Raw genomic sequence first — 21432 nt, 5'->3', positions numbered from 1 at the left:
TTATCCAGGAAGGAACATGATGAAATAGATATTTTAGGAAGAACTGCTGGTGTCTCTGTTATAGAGACAGAGGGGAAACAGGAGGAGCGTCAGAACACTGTAACAAATGCAGCTTGAAATCGAAACAAATCGTCCTTACCATTCATTTGGGATTTGTGTTACTTTGCAGTGCTCAAAGAATCCTTTCAAAAATATGGGTAATAATGGGAAAGTAATGCAAAAATTGAAATATATTATGAAAGCACCAGAAACATGCACAGGTTTCCAGCACCATAATGTTGGTGCAGTTATATGTATTGATTCCTCATTCAAATACAATTAAGCTTTGAAATCAACTGCATATGGATTCAGACAGTTGAAAATGATATATTTCTTCAGTACTTAATAGATGTCCAGACTGTGTCTAGGAATGATAGAAAAGTGAGTGAGTAAATTGTTCTACTTTAACTTCAGGCTAAATTAACTCTTTCTGGTTCAGTCTTTTGTTTGCATTGTTCTTTATAGTTTTCACAGCATTTTCACACTTAATCTCTCTGGATCCTTACACTACCCCATTTTACAGGTAAGAAAAAAAAAGTTCAGAGATGGCAAAGCATTTATCCCACGTATCAATTGCGATTTAATGGCAGAGCTAGATTAAAGCTTGGATCTAGGCACCGTTCAGTACAGAAGGAGATACTAGTCTGGGAGGTAACAGGGTAAGGCAAGCCAAGACAAAGATAAACCATTTCAGAGAGTCAGACGATGACTGCCAGAACTAAGGGAGAACAAAGAACTAATCTAGGTTTGGAAATGGGCAGAAATGACTATTCAGACTCTAATTTTTTTTTTTTCCAAATTCAATATCCTTTCCAACCAATAAAGATAGACAAGTTGAAGATTCCCAGGAATGGAAGCAGCTCCCCTTTGCTTTGATCCCACAGCACCAAGGCATGTTCAGATTTCATGGATTAATGCTCTCCACCTGGAGTAATCCATCCGATGTGGTAGAGTTAGAGGAGCTCAGTGCAGCCGACTGGCTGGCCCTTATCCCATTTGGCTGGGTAGGGGTGACCTCAACTTGCATTGTACCAGGTAATTAGGGCTTTCACCATGGTTGTGTGGTAAGTTAGGCCCTGCATAGTGCATCCAGCTGATGGCTGAATAGGCTTATATCCAATCTGCGTTCTTCCCCCCAGGCCAGGCTTGCCCTCATGAAGGGCTGGGTCCACCCTTTTTCTAAGCTGCACAAAGGTGTTTTAAGGATGTGCTTAAAGTGACCCTGATATAAGGCAGTTCCTATAAAAGGCCTGACCATAATCTACCACAGAACTGGACTCCAGTATATTCTATCATGTGTATGAATGTGTGTGTGTGTGTGTGTGTGTGTGTATTCTGTGAGCAAGAGAGAATACAAGTTAATCAGATGGGCAAAGCAATGACTCAAATTTATCAAAAAACATTATATCCTTTTAGAAAATCGTTTACTCATTTTATCGAAGAATCTAAAAGTGTGTATGGTGAAGTCATTTGTATTATATAGAGACCCAGGGGGAAGACCAAGAGAAGAGAATGCAATAGCTCCATGTCCTTGCCAACTTTCCTCCCACGCTGGGTGAGGCTTCCAAACACTCTGCAGGTTCTAGAACCCAAGGGAGTCATGGCTGGTTCTTCCACCTGCCCTTCTGAAACTGCCTACTCTACTTTGTACCCCACACTCAATCTCCCTCTCTCTTTCTGGTCACCGTATACTAGCTCACTGTCAACTCTGGCATCAATCCTAGATACTGCTTAATGGATTGTCTTTGGACAAATGTCTCTGGCCTACAAAGCTTCTCCACTGCTTTCCTGCACCCAGCCCCTGCTCCCACAATCCTCACAAATCCTCAGGGCATAAATGCATACACTGAACACCGTCCCACTGGAGGAACTAGACTTGACCCAGACTAAATGTTTAAAGGTGTGCTTTGAGCCATACATACTTTATACTTGGAAAAATGAAAAGCTGCCGTCATGGGACTAAGATAATTAATATGGAAGGACAGGCATAGTAGAATATTTCAGAGGAAAAGCTCCCCATCAAACTAAAGCCCTCCCCTCATCATCTCACCTGTAAAGTTTGGCCACTGGGGTGTGTGGATTATGCATGGTAATTATCTGGATGAGTGTGCATAGTTAGTGGGAGTCAGTAAATGTCTACTTCGGTACACATTGTCAGTTGCAATTTGCATCAACCCTCCTTCCTCATCGCAGGATGATCCAGGTTGGGAGGTAAGGAAAGGCTCAGGAATATCCAGGCTTAATTAGCTGCTATTTGAATGGAAGATGCTGTGAGCCAAGGGCAAGAGGTCCACGAATGGGGGTCAAGAAATCAATGGAGGGGAATCAACAAGACATGTAATTAAATGAAAGACAGACTTCAGGACAGATGCTTGGGGTAGTCTGACTTAATTTCTACAGAAAGGTACTCAGGCTTAAAGCTAAATTTTAAAGAGCAGAACATAAATCTTCCCACTCACTTGGTGCCTTGCCTTGCTAGGCATGTGAGCTCAGATGATAATAACAGCAAAGTGACACTTGTTACACCTCAGGTACTGTTTTAAATGTTTTATATGCTTTCACTAATTTAACTCTCATACCCTATAAGGGAGGTACTATGACTGTCATCTCCATTTTACAGATTAGAAAATTGTGGTACAAAGTGGTTAAGCAAATTTGTCCAAGATCACCTTGCAAGTAAAGTTAGCATTTGGCTCCAAAGTGTATGTTATTAACTACGATACTATCCTACATTCCCAAATTAGGAAGACGTGTCTTTCTTCTTTGAAAGTCATGAGAAATATATCAGAGATAGTGAAAGCTAACAAAGTGGGAGTCCCAAAAATCAGCCACAAGGAAATGAAAGTAGACAAAAGTTAGTCTTAACTACGGAGAATGTCTTGAGGGATACCTGCCCCTCAGCGCTAAAATTTATTCTCCCCGCTCTGTCCTTCTGCCTGGAGTAGCACCACTGGCTCCTTGTCCAAGTTAAATCTTGTAATCTCTGCGTTTTTCTTTTACATTTTAGTTGATCCCAGCATGGGTTATAAGGTTCATCCATTCTAATAGCATCTCCTTATTCAGAATGGCCCTGGCTTCAGGAAAGAGGAGATTCTAAAACGGGTGGGCAGGATAAAAGAGATAGGCAGAAAGGCCTGGAAGAAAAAGGGAGGACCCTGGTTATAAAGTGTCTAAAGAAAAGAAGGTGGGAGCTTTTTTTAAACAATTGGAGCCATCACACTCTGAATCCAGAAATAAATTGACTCGCATCCTGAAAAACATAGAATGGATCCCCAGATTGAGAAATAGTGATCTCTATGTTTCAAATGCAAAGGAGAAAGTGTGTGAGTGTAATGGATTTCCATAAATGGTATTTTTTTTATTTTAATACTAAGGAAATAGACAAAATAAGGAATGATAGTGGATACATGCAATTGTTCTCCACATTCTGTAGGTCAGGAATCTGAAGTTCAGAAAGGTTAAGTAACTTATCCAAAGGCACTCAGCTAGGGAGTGTCAGAGCCCCAATGTGTACTTGGGCAACACAACTCCAGAGTTCACACTTTTAACGTCTACAATGTACTGCCTTTTATGTGAAGCAGGTGGGTGAAATGCTGGCCAAGTCCACAAACTGTGACTGGGGCCATAGCACTGTATTTGGTTCAGGGTAAGCTCAACACAATTAGAACAGAGCAACCCTTTTCAATTCAACAAACACATACTCCCATGTCTCGGCATTTTGTTGCATACTCCTGGGAAAACAGATCTAAGACTCAGCTCTCAAAGCAGGAGACACTTGGCATCTCAGAGCATGGGAGGAAACACAGAAGCATTTCTGTACAAAGCAATGTGCCCTAAGCTCAGTTAGAGGAAAGCATGAAAGGTCCAGAGGATTTACACGGAACCCAATAGTGGTCAGGTGAATGTGACTGGGTAAGGGGTATTTCTGGCAAAGGGAGAAATCAAACCAAGGTCCATAGGAGAGCTTGTGGCTGGATGTGTGCAGGAATTACTGTTCTGGCTGCAACACTGAGGCAAGAAGGGAAATGCGAGATATGACTACAGATTACATTCGGTTTGGCATGCCTGGCTAAGGAGTCTCTGATTCCGGAAGGAACATCTTTTGAAGAAAGGGTTGACAGGACACCTAAAGATATATCAAAATGGATAAACGGTTCTAAGTGAAAGATGCAGACACATTTCAAAAATCATCAGGAGGAGCAAAGGCAAGAAAGTCATGAATATAAATACATTGTCTCTGTAGTTAAAGGTGGATATCTCTGTGCTATCTTTTAAAAAGTAATCAGTTAGATAGAGTCATAGAAATTTAACGCAAATGCATATACACACGTGAGTAAAGCAAGGGTGGATCATATAATGAAGAAAGAATAAGATTCAGAGGCAAGTCCAAGATGGATACGGGGAGAAGGCTTCAGAGATTGTTAGAGAAGCTAAAAGTGTGCAGTTTTATACAGTGCAAAACGCTGATCTCCAAGTGCAAGTCTCTTACCATGGCTATTAGAAGAACCCCGGAAGAATCGCTTATGCAAAAAATGCTTCACTGCCATTGTCATCAGGCTCATAAGTTTGCACAGCCAGATAAGTAGACACACGCTCCACTGCATCTTGTGAATATCATACCTTTTGTTCAAATATCACATTGAAATCCTAGGACTATGTCATTTACCCTTCCATATACTTTTTTACTCAATTTAAAAATACAACAAAAAAGATATGCATAATGGCAAAGCAACCGCTCCCAATGACTGAAATTTAGTTTAAAAATGGAAATGGGGAGGTGCCCAATGTGTGGAGTTGATATCCACCGTGAGATGTGGAAGGCATAATCATTTTGAATTAAATACTCACAAAATGATTGTTTTGTAGATTGTTCTGTTTTCCTCACCAAGGTGAGGTAAAATCAATAAATTCACACCTCTCTGTTAGAGGATTTGGGAGATACATGCAAAACAGAAAATACATGCTTTTGCCTTAAAGGATTTCATAGTTTTATTAGAAAAAATGAGTCTTACACTATGGACCTGTAAGTAGTGGCCCTGTATTGAGGGATAGAGAAAAGGATGTGTGGTCTCCACAGTTTCACAGAATTGTATACTTACAGGGAAAATACATTCTTCTAAAATGCTTTAAAAATAACTTCATTCAATAAAGAATTTTCCCTGGATGTATTTTTTTGAGTGTCTGGTATGTCCTAGTACTGGAGAAAAAGAGAAGACCGAGAATGTTTTCTGCCCTTGAGCAGCCCATCAAGTAAGAAAGACGACACATAAATGATTTGAGTACCACAAAAGCTACATATAACGGGGATGAACCATGTGCTTAGAAACACAAAGGAAGGGGGGCTACCTCTCTCTTTTCCCATGTGTGATTTTATTACCCCAAAGTTCCTTCCACAAAGACAGATACCAGGACACATCTAACTAGCTTTTGCTGCCATGATTACGAAATCCGTATTAGAGATATAACCCCACTGACTATATTTGGATGAGCAATGTATCCAGCGCTCATCTTATTAATTTTAGCCTAATATGCATTAAAGGGTAAGAATCATGCCCAGTTATAATTTAATTCCTGAATAATTCTGATGACCCTTAGACATGATGATTTAGATAAGCATAAAGGCACATAGCAAAATCAAAGAATAGACTTTTTCTTTTTTTAACATGTTTATTAGAGTATAATTGCTTTACAACAGTGTGTTAGTTTCTGCTTTATAACAAAGTGAACCAGCTATACATACAGATATATCCCCATATCCCCTCCCTCTTGCATCTCCCTCCCCCCCTCCCTATCCCACCCCTCTAGGTGGTCACAAAGCACCAAGCTGATCTCCCTGTGCTATGTGGCTGCTTCCCCCTAGCTATCTATTTTATATTTGGTAGTGTATATATATCCATGCCACTCTTTCACTTCATCCCAGCTTACCCTTCCCCCTCCACGTGTCCTCAAGTCCATTCTCTACGTCTGTATCTTTATTCCTGTCCTGCCCCTAGGTTTTTCAAGACCTTTTTTTTTTTTTTTTTAGATTCCATATATATGTGTTAGCATACAGTATTTGACTTACTTCACATGACTTACTTCACTCTGTATGACAGACTCTAGGTCCATCCACCTCACTACAAATAACTCAATTTTGTTTCTTTTTATGGCTGAGTAATATTCCATTGTATATATGTGCCATATCTTCTTTATCCATTCATCTGTCGATGGACACTTAGGTTGCTTCCATGTCCTGGCTATTGTAAATAGAGCTGCAATGGACACTGTGGTACATGACTCTTTTTGAATTATTACAGTTTTCTCAGGGTATATGCCCAGTAGTGGGATTGCTGGGTTGTATGGTAGTTCTATTTTTAGTTTTTTAAGGAACATGCATACTGTTCTCCATAGTGGCTGTATCAATTTACATTCCCACCAACAGTCAAAGCACAGATTTTTAAGACTTAAGATTCTTCTAGTAGTGAGAATCAGGGTGGAGAAAAGGAGGAGGCAAGCAAGGCAGCCAAGGTGCAGCATTTAAAGAAGCGCTCACTCTTCCTGATTAATCCTGACAGCACGCACCTCCTTAACACGTGTGCCCTAGGTACCCAGCTGCCTTCACCCTAGTCTCAGTCCCTGAGTGAACTGTTTAAAGGGAGAGCAAAATAGAAGGGAATGCTGTTAAAAGAAGCCTACAGCAGCCAGAGAAATGGACCCAGACTATCCATTTCAGAAAGGCCTTTCTCTGTGCCACACTACCTACCCCCTGTAGAATAGACCGGCAGTAAGACTCAGTGATTTCCTGCTGCAGGCACGAGGCTCAGAATACACATTGGGTCTTTTTCAGCTTTTTTTCTTCTTCCAGTTTGATATAATTGACATATAGCACTGTATAAGTGTAAGGTTGTACAGCGTAATGATCTGACTGACATACATCATGAAATGATGACAGTAAGTTTAGTGAACATCCATCATTTTGTACATAATAGATACAAAATTAAAGATATAGAAAAAACTCTTTTTTCCTTGTGATGAGAACACTCAGGATCTACTCTCTTAATAACTTTCAAATATAACCTACAGCAGTGTTCACTGTATTTATCATGGTGTTCCCTAGTTCTTATTTACCTTATAACCGAAGTTTGTACCTTTTAATTACCTTCCTCGAATTCCCCCTGCCCCGCTCCGGCTACCTCTGGTAAATCTGATCCTTTTTCTATCAGTTTGTTTGGTTTTGTAGTATAATTGACCTACAACATTATGTAAGTTCCTAGTACACAATATACTGATTTTATATTTCTATGCATTCCAAAATGATCGTCATGATGAGTCTAGTTGTGATACTGCCACCATACAAAGACATTACATAATCAGTGACTATATCCCCCCACACTGTACACTTCATACCCGTGACTCCTTTATTTTGCAACTGGAAGCTCGTGCCTCTTAACCTCCCTCACCTATTTCTCTCCTCCCCCTACCCTCTTCCCCTTGGGCAACCATCTGTTTGTTCTCTGTATCTATGACTCTGTTTCTGTTTTGTTATGTTTGTTCATTTGTTTTTTTTTTTTTTTTTTTTTTTTTTTTTTTTTTTTTTTTTTTTTGCGGTACGCGGGCCTCTCACTGTTGTGGCCTTTCCCGTTGCGGAGCACAGGCTCCGGACGCGCAGGCTCAGCGGCCATGGCTCACGGGCGCAGCCACTCCGCGGCATGTGGGATCTTCCCGGACCGGGGCACGAACCCGTGTCCCCTGCATCGGCAGGCGGACTCTCAACCACTGCGCCACCAGGGAAACCCTGTTCATTTGTTTTGTAGTTTAGATTCCACATATAAGAGATAACATACAGTATTTGTCTTTCTCTGTTTGACTTGTTTCACTTAGCATAATATCCTCTAGATCCATCCACACTGTCACAAATGATAAGATTTTTTTACGGCCGAGTAAAATTTTAAATAATTAAAAATAATTAAAAACTTAAAAATAATTTTAAAAATTAAAAATAGAACTACCATGGGATATAGCAATTCCACTCCTGGGTATTTATTCGAAGAAAGAGAAAACATTAATTCAGAAAGATACATGCACCTCTATGTTCACTGCAGCATTATTTACAATAGCCAAGATATGGAAGCAACCTCTTTCTTCTGAAGAAGTTTGGTGAAAGTCACCCTTGGCCCAGTCATTGAGTTGTCTATAAGCAATGAAAGACACCTCAAAGTGATTAGAGCAATTTTTGAGTGAATCTTTATGTCCTCTGTTTTAAAATGTACTTGGGATTTGATCTAATTAGGTATGGAAACACACACAGACACTTAATTGAAGAAGAAGTTTTTATACTCAGAGATGCCTAGAACAGGAGGTGCAGCATGCCATGCAGGGCCATGCAGTGAAGTACCAAGGTTGGTCAGGAGGCAAAGGGGAAAATTTGGGCAAGAGCCTTTATTATAGTTTTCAACTGAAAGAAATGGGCAAGGCAGAGTAAGCAGAGGAGTTTAGGATTGCCAAGTTTGTTCGTTTATTTATTTATTTTTGGCCACACTGCACGGCATTCAGGATCCCCTGACTAGGGTCAAACCTGTGTCCCTTGCAGTGGAAGGGCAGAGAGTTAATCACTGGACTGCCAGGGAAGTCCCTAGGATTGCCAAGTTTAAATAATTTCAGCAGTCTCCATCCAGCATGTGGGGCTCCCCCTAGTTATCAAATACCTGACCCTGGGATGATTAAGGCCAGGGATAGTGGCTTCCAGGGTGAGAGAAGGATAGAGGAGGTATTGACTCTATTGATAGATTGGCTGGTTTGCATATGAAAGGTGCGTTTCCTCTAGGAATTAGCTAACTTTGGGAGACAAGTCCCTTCCAGTGTCAGGGAGACCCCAAGATGTCAAAGCATCATAATAAAAAGAGATGCTTAATATATATCTATATTTTAAGAGTTACCTTTCACTAAATTTCCAATATTCCTGAGGCCTGTGGGAGAGCTGAACTTCTTCTCTTACTCAGAAATGATATGGAGGCATTCATGCAGCAAAGTTTGGGAAAACTTACAATATCACTGCATGAGCTATAATCAGAGGGCCCTGGCTTCCCAGAGTTTTCAATCCAGCATTATTCACAACTCTTTTGAAAAATGCGTAGAGAGAAAGCTCTTACTGGACTCTAGGTACATATTTTTAACATTTACACTAACTCAACAACCTAGGGTTTTAACCACCAGAAAGCTTACATAAAAAGTGCAAAAACTGTGGGCTTTTTTCCGTGTTGTGTTTTATGAAAGAAATGGAAAAACAAAGTGTGCAATACAAGGAAAAGCTATAAAGACAACACTCAGGTTTCCCTGGAGCCATTTTGAACAAAGTTGCTGACATGGACCCTCAGCTTCCAGATGAAATTAAATGTGTCAGAAGTTCCTTCACAAACCATGTAAGTGGCCACATCTTTGTTCCCACTCTGTGCAGTACAAGGCGAGATTTTTAGTGCTAGGAAAGCTGCCAGCCAAGGAGAGGACTGAAGAAAAGAGCAACTTACAATTATTAAGCTACTGTAGGATATGACTAACCAAAACGGCTGAAAAGAATGGAATTTTGTTCAGCTTCTGTTAACAATGTTGAAAGTGTGAGAAATGGAATGAACTTAGTTCGAAGATATTTGAGAGGTGCAAACATCAAAGGGGCATAATTAGAAGCAAGTGTTTAGAGCAAAAAATGATAACAGATTCATGGCTGATAGTCAGGAATTAATTTCAGGCCTGCAATTTCTCCAGAGCTACAGAGTCCGTCTCCCAGAACATGGAACATTCCTTTTTTTCCCCAGGAATTCTCCCTATCAATGTCAGCATTCTTGCTTGTAAAGACGGCCCAAGAAACTGCCCATTCTAGGGTGTGGTCTGCCTCAAAATGTATCAATGCTGTGGGTTAAACAGTAACCTCCAAAAAAAAAAAGATATGCTCAAGTCCTAATCCCCAGGACCTCAAAATGTCACCTTATTTGAAAATAGGGTCATTGCAGATGTTTAGTTCAGTTGAGGTCATAATGGAACTAAATCCAATATGACTGGTGCCCTTATAAGAAGATGGCCATGTGAAGACACAGGAAAATGGCATGTGATGGTAAAGGCAGAGACTGGAGTTATGCAGCTACAAGCCCAGGAACACCAAGGATGGCAGGCAAACTACCAGAAACTAGGAAGAGGCATAAAATTATTCCCCTGTAGGTTTCAGAGGATGCATGGCCCTGTGGATACCTTGATTTCAGACTTCCAGTCTCCAGAACTGTAAGACAATAAATGCCTGTGGTTTTAAGTAATTTAGCTTGTGGTACTTTGTTACAGCAGCCATAGGAAACTAACACACAGGCTCTAACTGCTGACCAGAATATTTTTAGTGCATCCTAAATTCCTAATTTTGAACACTGAATCTAGTTCTCTTTTTTCCAGCTTTGGGGAGGAAAGCTAATTTCTATCTCTGATTTTGTTAGATTTTTCTGTGGTATCATGAGTAATTCCCTAAAGAACAGAGGGATAGTCAATAGAGTAATACCCAGAACTTGTTCTTTGAGAACTGAGATTTAGGGACTATTCAGGACCTTCAGCTCCAACAACGGTTACCAAGACTGAGCTTCTGGAAAATATGAAGGCCAGAGCAAAATCATGAGTGGCCAAGGAGTAAGATATGACATCAAATGACTTTTGAGATGAAACTGAAATCAATAAATCATCCCTGACACCCTACAGAATGTAGTGATCCCCTAGCCCTGGGAAAGAAAGATAATGAAAAATTTCATCCCGCTACCCCCTAGAAACAAAACAAAACAAAATAAAGCAAACGGAACCACTGAAGAAACACAAAGTGAGAGTTTGAGTAATCTCTGTAGGAGGTGACCAAGAAACATTACTCAGTGCTTGCAAAAAGAGCACCCCCTATTTGCTGCCCATGGGAGTATGAACTAGTTTGGCTTTCTGGAACACCACCCGATAATGTGTACCCAGTCTTTAAAACAAGCATGCATTTCTCATCACCAAAATGCAGGCTGCATCTGATTTCAGGGGCCTGCTCCATCTCCAGTATACTTTGCAGTGTGTGCAGGCTGCCCAGTGCTCCAGCAAGTCTGAGGGCTGGCGTTTTCTTTGTTCCCACCACAAGCAGGTATTCAACTCATGGGATAAGGCTCTTTCTTGCAGCAGCCTCCAAACACCCTCTAAGAGATCAAGACACGTCACACTGGCAAATAACGGTAAGGCAATATCTTCTTGAGGAGTTCTATAGTCTGTCTCTGAGCAGGCATGCAGGGCCACCAACTCATGTCATTTACATACCAGAAGTAAGAGCCATTCAGGGGTGTGTCCCAGAGTGAGCCATAATTATATCAGTAGGAGCCTGTCAAGACCAGGCACCATTCTGAGTATGGTTCTTTCAGTGGGACCATATAATAAAGATAATCAGGGTGGTCTTTCCAGGGCAATTAGAATGCCTGTGGGATTGAAGGTCATTAATGAAATAAGTAGCAAGAATTAAGAGTTTACTCAAGTAAACAGGTCGAGGATGGGCATTCAGCCACATCCAGGCAATTCTGCCTCTTGCTCTGTGATTAGTCCTACTTCTGTCATGAACTTATGATTACACCTCTGTGCCACTGTGTACATGGCTCAAATCATCTTCCTCTCCTTCCCTTGCTCCTTCCACCTTTCAACCTTTACAACTCCAATTTACCCTTCAAAAACAACTGCTGTATATGACTTGGCAATTCCACTCATAGAAACAAAAAGACATGTCCACCAAAGTCTTGTACAAGAATGTTTATAGCAGCTTGAATCATAACAGTCAAAAACTGGAAATAATCCATATGTCTATCGACAAACTGTGGGGCAGTCATACGATGCAATACTACTCAGCAATAAAATGGGACAAACAACTGATACGTGCAACCATATGAGTTAATCTAAAAAAACCCAAAAAACAAAAAACAACATTATGGTGAATGAAAGAAGCCATATATGATTTTATTTATATGAAGTTCTAGAACAGGAAAAACTAATCTAAGGTGAAAGAAATCACAGGTTGCATTCTATGGGAAGGGTTGAGGATTGTCTGGAGGAGGAATTTAAATGTTCAGCCTATTGCACAAGATAATCTAAATGTTCAATATACTGATCAGGGTGTGGGTTACACAAGCATATGCATTTGTCAAAAGTGAGTAACTTGCACACTAAGAATACCTGCACTTCACTGCAGAAAAATTATATCCCAATAAAAAATCAATAAATGAATGAAATCTCACATTAATTCCCTATGCTAGAGATACATACAGATTTTTTAATAAAATAGAGATTTCCTTGTAGGTCAGGAAGAGTGAGAAGACTGTCTATGCGTGGGAGAAAAAGATGTTTATTTCAAGGTTCCCTGGCAGCTCTGACCCAAGTACCTCAAGTTGAATGAAAGAGAGGAGGACCTTTCTCACTGCTGCGCAGTTCTCAAGACCCAGCTGTGGGCTCCCCTGGTGGTGCAGTGGTTAAGAATCTGCCTGCCAATACAGGGGACACAGGTTCGAGCCCTGGTCTGGGAAGATCCCACATGCTACGGAACAACTAAGCTGTGGGTCACAACTACTGAGCCTGCACTCTAGAGTCCGCGAGCCACAACTACTGAAGCCCGCACACCTAGAGCCCATGCTCTGTAACAAGAGAAGCCACTGCAATGAGAAGCCCATGCACCACTGGCCACAACTAGAGAAAGCCCACATGCAGCAACAAAGACCCAATACAGCCAAAAATAAATAAATAAAAATAAATTTATGAAAAAAAGACCCAGTTGTACCTTCCTGCTCCCTAAAATTCAGACTGGCATTGATGTAGGGCCCAGCTGACCAGGGTACACAGCAAAGACTCTGTGATGTTTACAGAGTTCTGTGCCCCCAGTGAGGACAGGCATCACTTTCTTCCATCCACTATCAGTACTGTACCAGGTAATTTCCTTTAACAGTCTTGAGTGGATTTGACCTACAGAACTCATCTCTTGAAGACCCCAAAATGTTATATTGATTCCCATGCTTTCTGATAGTGCCCACAGGATCTAAAGCAACATGGAGAAAAATTTTCAGGATGGGATTGGACAAAGGAAAACACTAGTGAGGCCTTTAGGAACGCATTGGTGACCTCAGGCTTACAGGTTACGTAAATACAGATTCAAGAGACTGAGACAGTGGGCCAGATAAAGCTGAAGCTGTAGTGGAAAGACCGTGTGCAACAGCAGAAGGTTCATTGTTCTGAGGTTCCCCTTTCACTCTGTGGCTAACCCGTACTTACGATGGCCTCACTCGTCTGGCCCTCAATGCAACTTAACCGTTGGTTAGAAGGAGCAGAGAGGTAATGCCAACTCCTATGTCCAGGTTGAGAAGAGGTATCTTGTTTCCAAGCTCTGATGGAGAAGTAGTGTAGCAAAGTAGCTAAGAGCACAGACTAGAGCCAGAATACTCAGAATACTCAAATCTCAACAACCTTTTCTAGTTGTTTGAACTTGGACAATTAATGTCTCCTTCAGTTTTCTCATCTGTAAAAACGGAGATGGTATTTATATACAGGGTTGTTGGGAGGATTAAATGGGTTAGCTAAATGGGTAGTGTGCTCAGAAAAATGTCAGGCAAACGGTCGGCAAACAATAAATATTAGTCATTATTATCAAAGCTTGTCTTCTTGTTCCTGCACATTGTACACAAATGTATCAATTCTTCTGCTGTGAGAAACACTGATTTTATCAGATACTCAGAAATCCAGAGAGACTAAGAACCAAGGAGGATCCACCTCAGGAAAGTAATTTCTTAATTTCCTGATCCCATAGGTATTCTGCTAAGACTAATAGTACTCCAAATGCCTAGGTCAGATTTTCCAGACGACGACAGCCATGGCTTGAAAATTCCTACCCATATCAACTTCCGCACCCCAGCAGCCCTCAGTGTGACCCAGTTATATGCAAATTCATATCTTTCTAAACATTCCAAGATGCACTTCCCTCGGCAGGAAGCATACACTGAAGAACATCTCTTTTAATATACATTTCCATTTTTGGGGTTGAAATTTCTAGAGTCTGAATTTTACTTCTTAAGTTTTGGATTTGTTTGCTTACAAGTTTCATTGACTTTAGCAGGTCCAATATACGACAGCGGTGTTAGAATGACTCCATCTCACTGATTAAAGAAAAGTCTGTATTCTTCTAACCAGGTGAACAAAAGCAGTGCAGGATTAAAGCAAATAGCATTAAAAACATAATTAAATGAAAGAGAGGAGAAAGTTTTTTTAAAAAAACTATAATTTTAACTACAGTTGGGATGATTCTCCTCACTTTGTGTTTAATTCTGTGTAGTCTTTAGAAAATCTGAGACTTAATTCTTTAGCTCTTATTTTTACACATTTATCCAGGGGCAAAGATATCAAAGTGGTGAATTTGCTTAGCCCAGAGGCTTATTTCATTTACAAAATTTTATTTTTATGTTTCCCTGTTTCCTTTTTATAAACCATGAGGCGATCTGCTCCACAGTTTCACAAATGCTGAAATCACAAGTGGGCCACTCAATCCTGATAGTCATAATTTCTGCTCTATAGATTCAGCTTGATAAGATATAAAAATTCCAGACATTTTATTTTAGTGAGAGAATAAATTGGATGCATGACTTTTGGCCTGCTGTGATGGCCTCCACAGTCCATGTGGCTTTCTCAGAACTAATAATTTAATTATGGTAAGTACAGGGTTCTTTTGAATTCATTCAAATGATGTATATGTACACTCACTTGCCAGCTGCTTCTGTAGTATTATTAATAACTATGTGCTAATTATATCAATAAATTAATTGAACCTGTACTCCTGTTGGTCCGGCCTCTTGGTCCTCCTGCTGCTACTCTTTCTTTGGACTTTTAACCCCGGGCTCTAATAAACTGCCAGTTTGTCCCTCATGTATACATTCTCCCCGAATTGTTATATTTTAATGCATGTTATGTTCAGCATTAAATGTCTTCTCCTTTAATTCATTTATTGACTTCTAGATGTTTTGCAAGAAACACTGCAGCAGTTTAGAAATTTATTTGGTAAATCACTGATTGACCCTTTCAATCACCTAATTAACCATGAATGAAAGATTTCAATAGGTTTATTTTTCTTTTTAAAAAAGAAGAAATTGTTAACCAGGGTAATGCAAATTAACGATGTGGCTATATTATTATTGAATCTGCATTATTAGAATCATCAAATATCAGGAAATGGGGCAGATGTTTGGCGCCTCTCTCTAACAAATACGTAATATTTTGCCCTTTTCTCTCAAATAGCATTCAGATCATTGCACACACAGAATGCAATTACCAAAATGCAGTAAAGGCATGACTTTTAAAGGAATATGATGCCCCGAGCAATCAGTCACTATATGAGATGGAATGAAATTCTGTGCCTGCCAGTTAAACTCAGGGAACTGGAGGAGCAATCTCTATGAAAGGCACTGTTCATCTCAAAAGGATATTTTCTTTAGCATCAAGTTGTAAGGTGTTACTGTCAGAGAACTTTCTGGTTTTCTGACTTTTTGCATGCATTATATAAAATGTCTATTATGTATCTTTACCAAAGTGGATTATAGAGAAAATAATAGCAGCAGTTTGCCTTGTGTTGAAAAGGCAGGCGCTTAAAGAGAAAAGCATCCTTTTCTCTTCCTCTAGCCTTCTCATCCTGAAACAAAGCACTTTGGCAAAAGAGCAAATCCCTCTGTCCCCTTCTCTTCCCTGAAATAGCCACGCTGACAGCAGAGTTACCCCAAAGATGACTTCTTAAGCTTCAGGTGGAATTCAAGTCTGCCAACCTTAACTGTTGAGCAGCTTCTGGAGGCAACGGGGAAAGACATCAAGGAGGTAGGATACTGCGCATCCCCGCATGGAGTTTACTCTCTAACAGGAGCATTACTTTCCATGTCCCTTAACACATCCAGGGCAGAAATCCTCTGGATAGTTTAGAGGCTCAAAGGACTGAAATAAAATGCTCATCTCATCTCCTTATTTTTGGTGAATTTTCCATGATTCTGGCTAAAGCACCACTCAGGGCAGAAGATATATGGGGTAGAAGTTACAGGCCAGTAATCCCAGGAGGACCAGGGAGGCTTTAGTCAGCTTTTAGAGGCAGAGACTGACCTAAAATGGAAAAGGAGAGGATTCTTGTCAAAATCTCAGGCTCTTATATGAGCTTCAACACTCATTTCTAGGTCTGTTACCAGAGTGGCCAAATGAAACGTTTCCATTTCTAAGATTTCCTTTCTGTAAGGTAAAGCAACTGTTTTTCCTGGTTATAATTCACATTTAAGGAAAAAATACCCTGTAAGTACCAGCTATTACTTTAAGTGCATGATCATTTTAACCATTAAGATATTTTATTTCCTTGTGAAAGTACTTATAGAAGACTTATTTTTAAAAACAGTTTTCAAAGCTTCCAAGTTCAGCTCCTCCCACCCTATCCTTTGGCCTGTGAATCCAGAAGCAAAGGTATGTACACTAACTTGGAAATAGAAAAATCTGCCAGATGTTCAAAGACTCATAGGTCTAGGGTAATTTTACAATGAGACAAAAACTGTTATGTGTTTTCTAATCACTCATATGACCTAAGTCCAAAAGGTTGAAAAATACTATATGGGTTAGTTACTTTCTTCATCTTAGTGTCTGACCTATAATTATCATTTGAACATATTATAAACTTGGCTATTTTTGCCTTTCATTTTCAAAAGGGATTGACACAATAAATTTTCTCTATCAGGCACTTAATGGCCAATTCTCTAATATTTTTTGCACTTAGTCCTAATTCTAAGTGTCATGGGAAACCTTTCAGACATTATAACATTTAGAAGTTATATATCTGGTGACATAGTAATTTTAAGATAGTTTATAAGGCAATACAGTGTTATAATCTCTTATAGGGACTGAGGACATTCCCTTTGAGTAGATTGTTATAATGATTAAAAATGTTTTTCCATTATAACGCTTAAAGAGATAATTTTGTTCACCATGGAAAAGTATGGTAGAACAGGGGCTAACTGTGGTTTATGTACATGATTTCTTACAACAAAAAATGTCCAAAAGTCAAAGTTAAGATTAAAATAAACCTTAGAGTTCCAATCCCTGTAGGTTAAGGTTTTAAAATTATCCAGCTCAATCATAGTGATGATAGATAAAATGTAAGATAAATATATTTTTTAAATAGCTCTAGTTCAAAACAAGTTAAACAATTCCAGGGGCCAGAAATAGAATAATAAATCAAAGGCCAAAGCTATTGTTCTGACAGTTGCCAAGTCTGGAATCTGGCAGACCTGGCCAGAGTTCCAATCAGGTAAAGGGAACAAAAGGGTCTCTTACAAAAATGGGAATCAGAGCTGGAATTAGTGACTGACTGGGGCTTCCATCCCCTCTAGGGTACCTAAACACACACACGCACATACATAGCCTGTGATCTAATACTTTCTAGAATAATAAAGTAAATTTTAAAATGACTTAAAAATTTTAGCTCTAAAAAAAAAAAAAATTTTAGCTCTGACATGTAAAGAGCTTAGAAGTTGTCACTTCCATCCTTACAACAACAAGAAAGCTGGACCAACAGAAAATCAAAACTTTTCTTGGACCCATCAATTGAGGTTGCAGGGCAAACCTCCACCCTGAAGTCTGTGGAGCGAGATAAATCCAGTGCCATAGGAACTGAGTGAGATCTGCTTCCCTGGAGCAGAAGCCACCAGAGTGATACACTGGCAGGACTATGCAAATGGTAATATTGAAGAATAGCTGAAGACCAAGTGCAGACTAGTGTGAGACTGAGAAACTCTAGCGGTGGGGGCCCGGTCTAAGGGGGGATGGCCCATAGTGTCATGGGCTTCATCTCCAGGAGCCCCACCAGCTGCTCATAGTGAAGAGCCTAGAAAGACCCCTGTTGGCTCTACTGGGGGGAAAGGAAGATTAATCATTGTGAAATGCACCGAGAGCATTCTTCACAAAAGATGCCTATATCCTAGGGTAAACAATTTTTATGAGTCATAGCGCACCTCTGGGAAGGTCATTTCTGATAGTCCAACTTCTTTTACTCTTCCTCTTTTACCTAAGAGAAGGAGCTAAGAAACACTGGCGAAAGTCACAGCCCAGGGACACAGGCCCATTAAAAGACTGAGATTTAATCATAATACTGGAGAATGCCTCACTTTACCACACCAACAGGGCTCCAGTATAATAATGGTGGATTACAACTGAAAGAGCTGTAAGACATAGATTCTATCAGAGAAGGACGACTTAGCAAATCCCAAAGTCAAGAGCAGAAACAAAAAACAAGGACACTAGAGTAATTTGAACCTCAGTCACCTACAGCCACAGCAAACATTAAACGCAGCCAACTCCTGGTCAGATTAACATAAAACCTTACATTACAGGCCTATACCTCAGTTCCTATTACCCAATACATTGTGTCCAGCTTTCAACAAAAAATTGCAAGGCATGCAGAAAGGCAAACACTTACATGCACCATCTGAAGAGGCAAAGTGAATATCAGAACCAGAATTAGATATGACACAGATATTGGGATTATTAGACAGGGAATCTCAAATAACTAATATTAATATGTTAAGGGCTCTAAAGGAAAACTTAGATAACATACAGTGTTAGAAGAGAGATGGAAACTCTAAGGACAATTAAAGTGAATCCACACCCAAACATTTCCTAGTGAAACTTCAGAAGCTTAGGTGAAAGTTCAGAATATTAAAGAGAATATTAAAAGGTATCAGAGGGAAAGACATTTTTAACTCAATAGGAAGACAAAGTCACAGCAGACTTTAGCTACACTAGAGGCCAGAACAGAAAGGAACTGGAAGGAAATAACCTGAAGGAAAATAATTATCATTCTAAAATTTCATGTCCAGCCAAACTTTTAATCAAGAGTTGGGGTTAAATGAGAACTTTCTGATGCATACCAATACAAAAGGAAACATCCCACTCGCAGACATTCACAGAAACCACAATTAATTGATGCTTTTTAGTAAAAAGGAAAACAAACATAGGAGTAGGGATTAGAAGGAAAAAATGACTAGCACAGAAATGGTAAACTATGCAAATAAATCTAATTAATGTCTGAGGGTAGGCATTATAATAGTAACTATTTTATGATAAAAATGTGGATGTTGCAACAATAAGCATGATCAGGGTTATTCAATGGGTAAAACGTGCTGTTTTTGCCTTATTTGGAGGAGGATGAAGACATATACTTATCATAGACATGATTTTTAACAAGTTATAGCTAAGAGTGTACATTAGACATTTAAACATAGTAGGAAAAATATAGAAAAGTTAGTAACATTTGAACAAAAAATGGGAAAAAAGAAAAATAAAGTAAAAAGTATCATTAACAAAAAAAAGAAGAAAAGGAATGATAGAAATAAATGGATATATATATTTAATTGCAATAAATAAAACAATTACTGTCACATTAAGGCAATGAATCACTAAGACAAAAACATTTTTGTAAAACAAAATGACATTGAAAGATTGAAAATAAATGGATAGAAATAAATATATCAGAAAAATAGCGACCAAAATAAAACTTGTGTAGCAATATTAATATCAAAGAGAATTTAAGGAAAACATCATTAGAGATAAGGAAGAACGCTAATTCAAAATAAATGGAAAACACATGAGTATTTAACAATCAGGAACTTAGGTGCTAGGGAACCCTTGTACACTGTTGATGGGAATGTAACTTGGTGCAGCCACTGTGGAAAACAGTATGGAGATTTCTCTAAAAACTAAAAAAAAACTACCATATGATCCAGCAATTCTACTCTGGGTATGTATCAGAAGAAAAGGAAAAAACTAATTTGAAAAGATACATGCACCCCAATGTTCATAGCAGCATTATTTATAATAGCCAAGATATGGAAACAACCTAAATGTCCATCAACAGATGAATGAATAAAGGTGTGGTATATACATAAAATGGAATACTACACATCTTTAAAAAAGAATGAAATTTTGCCACTGACAACATGAATGGACCTGAAGGGTATTATGCTTAGTGAAATAAGTCAGAGAAAGATGAATACTATATGTTACCATTTATATGTGGAAATCTAAAGAATAAAACAAACTAGTGAATATAATAAAAAGAAACAAACTTACAGATATAGAAAACAGACTAGTAATTACCAGTGGGGAGAGAGATGGGGGGAGGGGCAAGATGGGGTAGAGGATTAAGAGGTATAAACTACTATGTATAAAATAAATGAACTACAAGGATATACTGTACAACACAGAAAATATAGGCAATATTTTATAATAACTACAAAAAATTAAAAATAAAAAAATTTTAAAGAACTTAGGTGCTTTTTTCAGCATCTCCTAAATATTACTAGGAAAAAACTGACAGAATTAAAGATGAAATTGACAAAATTGTGGCAGGTTTTTTACATTTCTATTGAAATTTTTCTACCAGAAAGTCCAGAAATAAAGAGCAACAGAATTAGCAAGAATGAGCTACAAAAAACCTTGGTATACAAGAAATATTTACAAAATTTGAATAAGTACTAGTCCATAAAATACTACTTAAAACATTTCAAATAACTGATATCACATTAGATACGAGCTCTGTCCACAGTACAAAAAAATTAGGAATTAGTAGTAAGTGATAGTCCCCTAAAAACCTTATATACTCTTAAATAACTAATGGATTTAAGAGGCAAACACAATGAAACTTATAAAATATTTACAGCCCAATGACAATATATGAACTACACATCAACACCCGTGAGATGTAGCATAAGTGGAACTAGAGATCCATTATAGTATTAAAAGCACTTTTTAAAAAGAACTATTAAAAATAAATGAGTTAAATATTCAATTAAAGAAGCTAGAAAAATAGTATGAACCAAAAGAATGAAGAAGAAAGGAAATAATATGGATAAAAGCATGAATTAATAAAAAGAGAAAATTTGAGATAATCAGAAAATTTGAAGCTGATTCTTTGAAAATAGTCATAAAATAGACTACTTTGAAATAAAATTTATCAAAAAATTGGGAGGGGAGAGAAATAAGGAATGAAAAAAGCAGAGTATGAGTATATATACATTTTAAAAGGCTTATGAAATTAATTTTAACAATATTTTCCAATACATTTCACAACTTAGAGGAGTGTCAATATCATAGAAAAATATAAATTACAATAATTGACTTAAGGAAAAGAAAACCTAATCCCCCCAGCACAGGATGCTTAAGCTTTTTTTTTTTTTTAAGGTATACACCGTAGCGGTTTAATAAAAGTATACATTGTGAAATGATTACTTGATTACCATAATCAAGGTAATTAACACATCCATTACCCCACACAGTTACCATGTGTTTTGTGTGTGTGTGTGTGTGTGTGGCCAGAACACTTGGCAA

This window comes from Tursiops truncatus, chromosome 14, assembly GCF_011762595.2.
Source record: "Tursiops truncatus isolate mTurTru1 chromosome 14, mTurTru1.mat.Y, whole genome shotgun sequence".
NCBI classification, from domain to species: domain Eukaryota; kingdom Metazoa; phylum Chordata; class Mammalia; order Artiodactyla; family Delphinidae; genus Tursiops; species Tursiops truncatus.
Note: the sequence above shows the minus strand (reverse complement) of the source record.